Source organism: Clupea harengus, chromosome 15 (assembly GCF_900700415.2).
Source record: "Clupea harengus chromosome 15, Ch_v2.0.2, whole genome shotgun sequence".
NCBI classification, from domain to species: domain Eukaryota; kingdom Metazoa; phylum Chordata; class Actinopteri; order Clupeiformes; family Clupeidae; genus Clupea; species Clupea harengus.
Window position 1 is genome coordinate 1,920,571 of NC_045166.1, and position 8,566 is coordinate 1,929,136.

Consider the following 8,566-nt stretch of genomic DNA (forward strand, 5'->3'; position numbering starts at 1 on the left):
GCACCAGATTCATGTTGTAGCCATCGATGATGGCAAACCCCTTGTATTGTTGTGGGGGAAAGGCTGGTGTCGCTAAAGGGTTTTCATATTAAGACTTAGCCTTAATGCTTTGTTTGGGTTGTCTTGAGGATGAATCTATCCCGAACCTGATTTCATGTGAATGAAATTCTATCGGATCTGACTTCTGAAACGCAACCTATGGTTCTTAGCATATCTCAGTATGCTTTACAAGTCTAGTTTTAGTCTGTAGTCCTTTGCTAACTTCATAGCTAACATTATCTATTTTTTAAATCTATCCCGAACCTGATTTCATGTGAATGAAATTCTATCGGATCTGACTTCTGAAACGCAACCTATGGTTCTTAGCATATCTCAACATGCTAACATGCTTTACAAGTCTAGTTTTAGTCTGTAGTCCTTTGCTAACTTCATAGCTAACATTATCTATATTTAAAATCTGCAAGAGTTTAACTGAAATATGTTTTCCCCTCAGGAAGAAACGTCCAGAGAGACTCAACCAAGGACGCGACAATGCTGTTTCTGGTACTGTGCCATAATGAGTAAGTACTGGGCTTGATGTTTTGGGCTCTCTTGCACCAGATTCATGTTGTAGCCATCGATGATGGCAAACCCCTTGTATTGTTGTGGGGGAAAGGCTGGTGTTGCTAAAGGGTTTTCATATTAAGACTTAGCCTTAATGCTTTGTTTGGGGTTGTCTTGAGGATGAATCTATCCCGAACCTGATTTCATGTGAATGAAATTCTATCGGATCTGACTTCTGAAAAGCAACCTATGGTTCTTAGCATATCTTATGCTTTACAAGTCTAGTTTTAGTCTGTAGTCCTTTGCTAACTTCATAGCTAACATTTATCTATTTTTAAAATCTGCAAGAGTTTAACTTAAATATGTTTTCCCCTCAGGAAGAAACCTTCAGTGAGACTCGTCCATGGACGCGACAATGCTGGTTCTGGTACTGTGCCATAATGAGTAAGTTTTGGGGTTGTTTTGGGCTCTCTCGCACCAGACTCATGTTGTAGCCATCGATGATGGCAAACCCCTTGTATTGGTGTGGGGGAGAGGCTGGTGTTGCTAAATGGTTTTCAAATTAAGACTTAGCCTTAATGTTTTGGGGTTGCCTTGAGGATGAAACTATCCCGAACCTGATTTCATGTGAATGAAATTCTATCGGATCTGACTTCTGAAACGCTACCTATGGTTCTTAGTAGTGCTGTCAAACGATTAAAATATTTAATCGCGATTAATCGCATTTATGTCATAGTTAACTCAAAATGAATCGCGATTAATCGCAAATTTTTATTTATTCTAAATGTCCCTTCGTTTATTTATTTTTTCCATCTTTTTATTCTTATTTTAATGCCTTTATCAACATGGAAAAGTGGATTGGCTTGCTTTATGCAAATGTTTTATTTTATTGAAAACCAACATTACCAAACAGGGCGGTACAAAATAAAATTATAAAGTGCACATTTCAGGTAAACAAGGACTCAGCCTATAGTGCAGTTAAACCATGGCTTAATATTTTCTTTTTTTCAAGTTTGCTGGGAACATAGCAGTCAGGCCTCTTATTTCAGAAACAATGAACCGTAACAGTTAGGTTACCAATAAACGGTAAGCCTATTACTTCTTTGCTTTCAGCCAGCTGCCTGTTGACATTCAGACAACAGTGAAGCTCGCTTCTTTTGCACAACACAACTTTTAAAAGTAAACTTTCCATTCAGAAGCTTTTTATCATCCATTTCGCCATATCGCGCTCACCATTCACTCAAACCGTAACGTTAGCCTACTACACAGGTTGCGAGGCCAAAAAGAATGTAAAATTTAAAAAAAATCGCGTTAATCTCGCGATAAAAAAATTGACGGCGTTAACATGGGTTTGCGTTAACGCCGTTAATAACGCGTTAAACTGACAGCACTAGTTATTAGCATATCTCAGTATGCTTTACAAGTCTAGTTTTAGTCTGTAGTCCTTTGCTAACTTCATAGCTAACATTATCTATTTTTTAAATCTATCCCGAACCTGATTTCATGTGAATGAAATTCTATCGGATCTGACTTCTGAAACGCAACCTATGGTTCTTAGCATATCTCAACATGCTAACATGCTTTACAAGTCTAGTTTTAGTCTGTAGTCCTTTGCTAACTTCATAGCTAACATTATCTATATTTAAAATCTGCAAGAGTTTAACTGAAATATGTTTTCCCCTCAGGAAGAAACGTCCAGAGAGACTCGTCCATGGACGCGACAATGCTGGTTCTGGTACTGTGCCATAATGAGTAAGTACTGGGCTTGATGTTTTGGGCTCTCTTGCACCAGATTCATGTTGTAGCCATCGATGATGGCAAACCCCCTTGTAATGTTGTAGGGGAAAGGCTGGTGTCGCTAAAGGGTTTTCATATTAAGACTTAGCCTTAATGCTTTGTTTGGGGTTGTCTTGAGGATGAATCTATCCCGAACCTGATTTCATGTGAATGAAATTCTATCGGATCTGACTTCTGAAACGCAACCTATGGTTCTTAGCATATCTCAACATGCTAACATGCTTTACAAGTCTAGTTTTAGTCTGTAGTCCTTTGCTAACTTCATAGCTAACATTATCTATTTTTAAAATCTGCAAGAGTTTAACTTAAATATTTTTTCCCCTCAGGAAGAAACGTCCAGAGAGACTCGTCCATGGACGCGACAATGCTGGTTCTGGTACTGTGCCATAATGAGTAAGTACTGGGGCTGTTTTGGGCTCTCTTGCACCAGATTCATGTTGTAGCCATCGATGATGGCAACCCCCTTGTATGGTTGTGGGCGAAAGGCTGGTGTTGCTAAAGGGTTTTCATATTAAGACTTAGCCTTAATGCTTTGTTTGGGGTTGTCTTGAGGATGAATCTATCCCGAACCTGATTTCATGTGAATGAAATTCTATCGGATCTGACTTCTGAAACGCAACCTATGGTTCTTAGCATATCTCAACATGCTAACATGCTTTACAAGTCTAGTTTTAGTCTGTAGTCCTTTGCTAACTTCATAGCTAACATTATCTATTTTTAAAATCTGCAAGAGTTTAACTTAAATATTTTTTCCCCTCAGGAAGAAACGTCCAGTGAGACTCGTCCATGGACGCGACAATGCTGGTTCTGGTACTGTGCCATAATGAGTAAGTACTGGGGCTGTTTTGGGCTCTCTTGCACCAGATTCATGTTGTAGCCATCGATGATGGCAAACCCCTTGTATTGTTGTGGGGGAAAGGCTGGTGTTGCTAAAGGGTTTTCATATTAAGACTTAGCCTTAATGCTTTGTTTGGGGTTGTCTTGAGGATGAATCTATCCCGAACCTGATTTCATGTGAATGAAATTCTATCGGATCTGACTTCTGAAACGCAACCTATGGTTCTTAGCATATCTTATGCTTTACAAGTCTAGTTTTAGTCTGTAGTCCTTTGCTAACTTCATAGCTAACATTATCTATTTTTAAAATCTGCAAGAGTTTAACTTAAATATTTTTTCCTCTCAGGAAGAAACGTCCAGAGAGACTCGTCCATGGACGCGACAATGCTGGTTCTGGTACTGTGCCATAATGAGTAAGTACTGGGCTTGATGTTTTGGGCTCTCTTGCACCAGATTCATGTTGTAGCCATCGATGATGGCAAACCCCTTGTATTAGTGTGGGGGAAAGGCTGGTGTCGCTAAAGGGTTTTCATATTAAGACTTAGCCTTAATGCTTTGTTTGGGGTTGTCTTGAGGATGAATCTATCCCGAACCTGATTTCATGTGAATGAAATTCTATCGGATCTGACTTCTGAAACGCAAACTATGGTTCTTAGCATATCTCAACATGCTAACATGCTTTACAAGTCTAGTTTTAGTCTGTAGTCCTGTGCTAACTTCATAGCTAACATTATCTTTTTTTGAAATCTGCAAGAGTTTAACTGAAATATGTTTTCCCCTCAGGAAGAAACGTCCAGAGAGACTCGTCCATGGACTCGACAATGCTGGTTCTGGTACTGTGCCATAATGAGTAAGTACTGGGGCTGTTTTGGGCTCTCTTGCACCAGATTCATGTTGTAGCCATCGATGATGGCAAACCCCCTTGTATGGTTGTGGGCGAAAGGCTGGTGTTGCTAAAGGGTTTTCATATTAAGACTTAGCCTTAATGCTTTGTTTGGGGTTGTCTTGAGGATGAATCTATCCCGAACCTGATTTCATGTGAATGAAATTCTATCGGATCTGACTTCTGAAACGCAACCTATGGTTCTTAGCATATCTCAGTATGCTTTACAAGTCTAGTTTTAGTCTGTAGTCCTTTGCTAACTTCATAGCTAACATTATCTATTTTTTAAATCTATCCCGAACCTGATTTCATGTGAATGAAATTCTATCGGATCTGACTTCTGAAACGCAACCTATGGTTCTTAGCATATCTCAACATGCTAACATGCTTTACAAGTCTAGTTTTAGTCTGTAGTCCTTTGCTAACTTCATAGCTAACATTATCTATATTTAAAATCTGCAAGAGTTTAACTGAAATATGTTTTCCCCTCAGAAAGAAACGTCCAGAGAGACTCGTCCATGGACGCGACAATGCTGGTTCTGGTACTGTGCCATAATGAGTAAGTACTGGGCTTGATGTTTTGGGCTCTCTTGCACCAGATTCATGTTGTAGCCATCGATGATGGCAAACCCCCTTGTAATGTTGTAGGGGAAAGGCTGGTGTCGCTAAAGGGTTTTCATATTAAGACTTAGCCTTAATGCTTTGTTTGGGGTTGTCTTGAGGATGAATCTATCCCGAACCTGATTTCATGTGAATGAAATTCTATCGGATCTGACTTCTGAAACGCAACCTATGGTTCTTAGCATATCTTATGCTTTACAAGTCTAGTTTTAGTCTGTAGTCCTTTGCTAACTTCATAGCTAACATTATCTATATTTAAAATCTGCAAGAGTTTAACTTAAATATTTTTTCCCCTCAGGAAGAAACGTCCAGAGAGACTCGTCCATGGACGCGACAATGCTGGTTCTGGTACTGTGCCATAATGAGTAAGTACTGGGCTTGATGTTTTGGGCTCTCTTGCACCAGATTCATGTTGTAGCCATCGATGATGGCAAACCCCTTGTAATGTTGTAGGGGAAAGGCTGGTGTCGCTAAAGGGTTTTCATATTAAGACTTAGCCTTAATGCTTTGTTTGGGGTTGTCTTGAGGATGAATCTATCCCGAACCTGATTTCATGTGAATGAAATTCTATCGGATCTGACTTCTGAAACGCAACCTATGGTTCTTAGCATATCTTATGCTTTACAAGTCTAGTTTTAGTCTGTAGTCCTTTGCTAACTTCATAGCTAACATTATCTATATTTAAAATATGCAAGAGTTTAACTTAAATATGTTTTTCCCTCAGGAAGAAACGTCCAGAGAGACTCGTCCATGGACGCGACAATGCTGGTTCTGGTACTGTGCCATAATGAGTAAGTACTGGGCTTGATGTTTTGGGCTCTCTTGCAACAGATTCATGTTGTAGCCATCGATGATGGCAAACCCCTTGTAATGTTGTAGGGGAAAGGCTGGTGTCGCTAAAGGGTTTTCATATTAAGACTTAGCCTTAATGCTTTGTTTGGGGTTGTCTTGAGGATGAATCTATCCCGAACCTGATTTCATGTGAATGAAATTCTATCGGATCTGACTTCTGAAACGCAACCTATGGTTCTTAGCATATCTCATGCTTTACAAGTCTAGTTTTAGTCTGTAGTCCTTTGCTAACTTCATAGCTAACATTATCTATTTTTAAAATCTGCAAGAGTTTAACTTAAATATGTTTTCCCCTCAGAAAGAAACGTCCAGAGAGACTCGTCCATGGACGCGACAATGCTGGTTCTGGTACTGTGCCATAATGAGTAAGTACTGGGCTTGATGTTTTGGGCTCTCTTGCACCAGATTCATGTTGTAGCCATCGATGATGGCAAACCCCTTGTATTAGTGTGGGGGAAAGGCTGGTGTCGCTAAAGGGTTTTCATATTAAGACTTAGCCTTAATGCTTTGTTTGGGGTTGTCTTGAGGATGAATCTATCCCGAACCTGATTTCATGTGAATGAAATTCTATCGGATCTGACTTCTGAAACGCTACCTATGGTTCTTAGTAGTGCTGTCAAACGATTAAAATATTTAATCGCGATTAATCGCATTTATGTCATAGTTAACTCAAAATGAATCGCGATTAATCGCAAATTTTTATTTATTCTAAATGTCCCTTCGTTTATTTATTTTTTCCATCTTTTTATTCTTATTTTAATGCCTTTATCAACATGGAAAAGTGGATTGGCTTGCTTTATGCAAATGTTTTATTTTATTGAAAACCAACATTACCAAACAGGGCGGTACAAAATAAAATTATAAAGTGCACATTTCAGGTAAACAAGGACTCAGCCTATAGTGCAGTTAAACCATGGCTTAATATTTTCTTTTTTTCAAGTTTGCTGGGAACATAGCAGTCAGGCCTCTTATTTCAGAAACAATGAACCGTAACAGTTAGGTTACCAATAAACGGTAAGCCTATTACTACTTTGCTTTCAGCCAGCTGCCTGTTGACATTCAGACAACAGTGAAGCTCGCTTCTTTTGCACAACACAACTTTTAAAAGTAAACTTTCCATTCAGAAGCTTTTTATCATCCATTTCGCCATATCACGCTCACCATTCACTCAAACCGTAACGTTAGCCTACTACACAGGTTGCGAGGCCAAAAAGAATGTAAAATTTTAAAAAAATCGCGTTAATCTCGCGATAAAAAAATTGACGGTGTTAAAATGGGTTTGCGTTAACGCCGTTAATAACGCGTTAAACTGACAGCACTAGTTATTAGCATATCTCAGTATGCTTTACAAGTCTAGTTTTAGTTTGTTGTCCTTTGCTAACTTCATAGCTAACATTATCTATTTTTTAAATCGGCAAGAGTTTAACTTAAATATGTTTTCCCCTCAGAAAGAAACGTCCAGAGAGACTCGTCCATGGACGCGACAATGCTGGTTCTGGTACTGTGCCATAATGAGTAAGTACTGGGGCTGTTTTGGGCTCTCTTGCACCAGATTCATGTTGTAGCCATCGATGATGGCAAACCCCTTGTATTGTTGTGGGGGAAAGGCTGGTGTTGCTAAAGGGTTTTCATATTAAGACTTAGCCTTAATGCTTTGTTTGGGGTTGTCTTGAGGATGAATCTATCCCGAACCTGATTTCATGTGAATGAAATTCTATCGGATCTGACTTCTGAAACGCAACCTATGGTTCTTAGCATATCTCATGCTTTACAAGTCTAGTTTTAGTCTGTAGTCCTTTGCTAACTTCATAGCTAACATTATCTATATTTAAAATCTGCAAGAGTTTAACTGAAATATTTTTTCCCCTCAGGAAGAAACGTCCAGAGAGACTCGTCCATGGACGCGACAATGCTGGTTCTGGTACTGTGCCATAATGAGTAAGTACTGGGGCTGTTTTGGGCTCTCTTGCACCAGATTCATGTTGTAGCCATCGATGATGGCAAACCCCTTGTATTGTTGTGGGGGAAAGGCTGGTGTTGCTAAAGGGTTTTCATATTAAGACCACATTTACACATAGCCGGGTATTTACAGAAACGAATATTTCTGCCCCTCCATTTTCAAAAATAACGTCGTACACACAAGATCGTTTTCAAAAAAGTTTCTGTTTACATGAACCCGCATAAATACGCCCTTCTATGGAGGGATGCAGTAACTCCGAAAGAGACAGTAGTGATGAGCGCGACATTCGGAAGTTCTCATGCCATTCGTCCGGGAGGACGACTTCTTTCTCGAAGTTTTCCCACCAGACAGCAGTTCGCCCTGGTCGGATCCAAACCCGTCGGCGGCGACGTTGGCAGGCAATGTAGCCTACGTCTTGGGAGGGAAAGCAGTAGAAAGACTGCTGACCTCCGTGCAGTTCTTCGCCTCTGCTCCTCCATATAAAAAAGCAGTTGTGTTTGTAAATACAAACAGGCGTTTGCATTAATGCATAAATGAGCACTACCTTAACAGCATCCATGATCAGTAAGCAAACTAACTGTAAACATAGCACGCTCCCATGATGTGATGCATTTTTAGTCGCATACTGTGACGTTTGAGAACCTAAAACTCCGTTTGACCTAGTTCACATGCAAACACAAAAACGGAGTTTTCAGAAATCTCCACTTTGGCCGGAGTTTTTAGAAACTATCGTTTTCCGTGATAAAACCTCCGTTTTCGTGTAAATGAAAGGCCAAAACGCATGAAAATATATGCGTTTTCCCATCGTGTAAACGGGGTATAAGACTTAGCCTTAATGCTTTGTTTGGGGTTGTCTTGAGGATGAATCTATCCCGAACCTGATTTCATGTGAATGAAATTCTATCGGATCTGACTTCTGAAACGCAACCTATGGTTCTTAGCATATCTCAACATGCTAACATGCTTTACAAGTCTAGTTTTAGTCTGTAGTCCTTTGCTAACTTCATAGCTAACATTATCTATATTTAAAATCTGCAAGAGTTTAACTGAAATATTTTTTCCCCTCAGGAAGA

The 8,566-nt window shown here is 39.6% G+C and overlaps 17 non-coding genes across 17 annotated transcripts; all 17 read left to right on the top strand.

The window, feature by feature from the left end:
• Nucleotides 1–121: 121 nt before the first annotated feature.
• Nucleotides 122–191, top strand: LOC116223931. Its single transcript, XR_004165338.1, has one exon. It is a non-coding gene; the product is annotated as a small nucleolar RNA SNORD50 (small nucleolar RNA).
• An 89-nt stretch (nucleotides 192–280) lies between these two features.
• On the top strand, nucleotides 281–348 carry LOC116223948. The gene has a single exon (XR_004165354.1). It is a non-coding gene; the product is annotated as a small nucleolar RNA SNORD50 (small nucleolar RNA).
• A 367-nt stretch (nucleotides 349–715) lies between these two features.
• LOC116223925 lies at nucleotides 716–785 on the top strand. The gene has a single exon (XR_004165333.1). It is a non-coding gene; the product is annotated as a small nucleolar RNA SNORD50 (small nucleolar RNA).
• A 350-nt stretch (nucleotides 786–1,135) lies between these two features.
• LOC116223946 lies at nucleotides 1,136–1,205 on the top strand. The gene has a single exon (XR_004165352.1). It is a non-coding gene; the product is annotated as a small nucleolar RNA SNORD50 (small nucleolar RNA).
• An 810-nt stretch (nucleotides 1,206–2,015) lies between these two features.
• Nucleotides 2,016–2,083, top strand: LOC116223949. Its single transcript, XR_004165355.1, has one exon. It is a non-coding gene; the product is annotated as a small nucleolar RNA SNORD50 (small nucleolar RNA).
• Nucleotides 2,084–2,451: 368 nt separating this feature from the next.
• Nucleotides 2,452–2,521, top strand: LOC116223932. Its single transcript, XR_004165339.1, has one exon. It is a non-coding gene; the product is annotated as a small nucleolar RNA SNORD50 (small nucleolar RNA).
• A 364-nt stretch (nucleotides 2,522–2,885) lies between these two features.
• Nucleotides 2,886–2,955, top strand: LOC116223933. The gene has a single exon (XR_004165340.1). It is a non-coding gene; the product is annotated as a small nucleolar RNA SNORD50 (small nucleolar RNA).
• A 364-nt stretch (nucleotides 2,956–3,319) lies between these two features.
• On the top strand, nucleotides 3,320–3,389 carry LOC116223934. Its single transcript, XR_004165341.1, has one exon. It is a non-coding gene; the product is annotated as a small nucleolar RNA SNORD50 (small nucleolar RNA).
• Nucleotides 3,390–3,745: 356 nt separating this feature from the next.
• LOC116223935 lies at nucleotides 3,746–3,815 on the top strand. Its single transcript, XR_004165342.1, has one exon. It is a non-coding gene; the product is annotated as a small nucleolar RNA SNORD50 (small nucleolar RNA).
• Nucleotides 3,816–4,180: 365 nt separating this feature from the next.
• LOC116223936 lies at nucleotides 4,181–4,250 on the top strand. The gene has a single exon (XR_004165343.1). It is a non-coding gene; the product is annotated as a small nucleolar RNA SNORD50 (small nucleolar RNA).
• An 89-nt stretch (nucleotides 4,251–4,339) lies between these two features.
• On the top strand, nucleotides 4,340–4,407 carry LOC116223950. Its single transcript, XR_004165356.1, has one exon. It is a non-coding gene; the product is annotated as a small nucleolar RNA SNORD50 (small nucleolar RNA).
• Nucleotides 4,408–4,775: 368 nt separating this feature from the next.
• On the top strand, nucleotides 4,776–4,845 carry LOC116223937. The gene has a single exon (XR_004165344.1). It is a non-coding gene; the product is annotated as a small nucleolar RNA SNORD50 (small nucleolar RNA).
• A 356-nt stretch (nucleotides 4,846–5,201) lies between these two features.
• LOC116223938 lies at nucleotides 5,202–5,271 on the top strand. The gene has a single exon (XR_004165345.1). It is a non-coding gene; the product is annotated as a small nucleolar RNA SNORD50 (small nucleolar RNA).
• Nucleotides 5,272–5,627: 356 nt separating this feature from the next.
• On the top strand, nucleotides 5,628–5,697 carry LOC116223939. The gene has a single exon (XR_004165346.1). It is a non-coding gene; the product is annotated as a small nucleolar RNA SNORD50 (small nucleolar RNA).
• Nucleotides 5,698–6,053: 356 nt separating this feature from the next.
• On the top strand, nucleotides 6,054–6,123 carry LOC116223940. The gene has a single exon (XR_004165347.1). It is a non-coding gene; the product is annotated as a small nucleolar RNA SNORD50 (small nucleolar RNA).
• Nucleotides 6,124–7,200: 1,077 nt separating this feature from the next.
• Nucleotides 7,201–7,270, top strand: LOC116223942. The gene has a single exon (XR_004165348.1). It is a non-coding gene; the product is annotated as a small nucleolar RNA SNORD50 (small nucleolar RNA).
• A 1,076-nt stretch (nucleotides 7,271–8,346) lies between these two features.
• Nucleotides 8,347–8,416, top strand: LOC116223943. The gene has a single exon (XR_004165349.1). It is a non-coding gene; the product is annotated as a small nucleolar RNA SNORD50 (small nucleolar RNA).
• The last annotated feature ends 150 nt before the right edge of the window (nucleotides 8,417–8,566 follow it).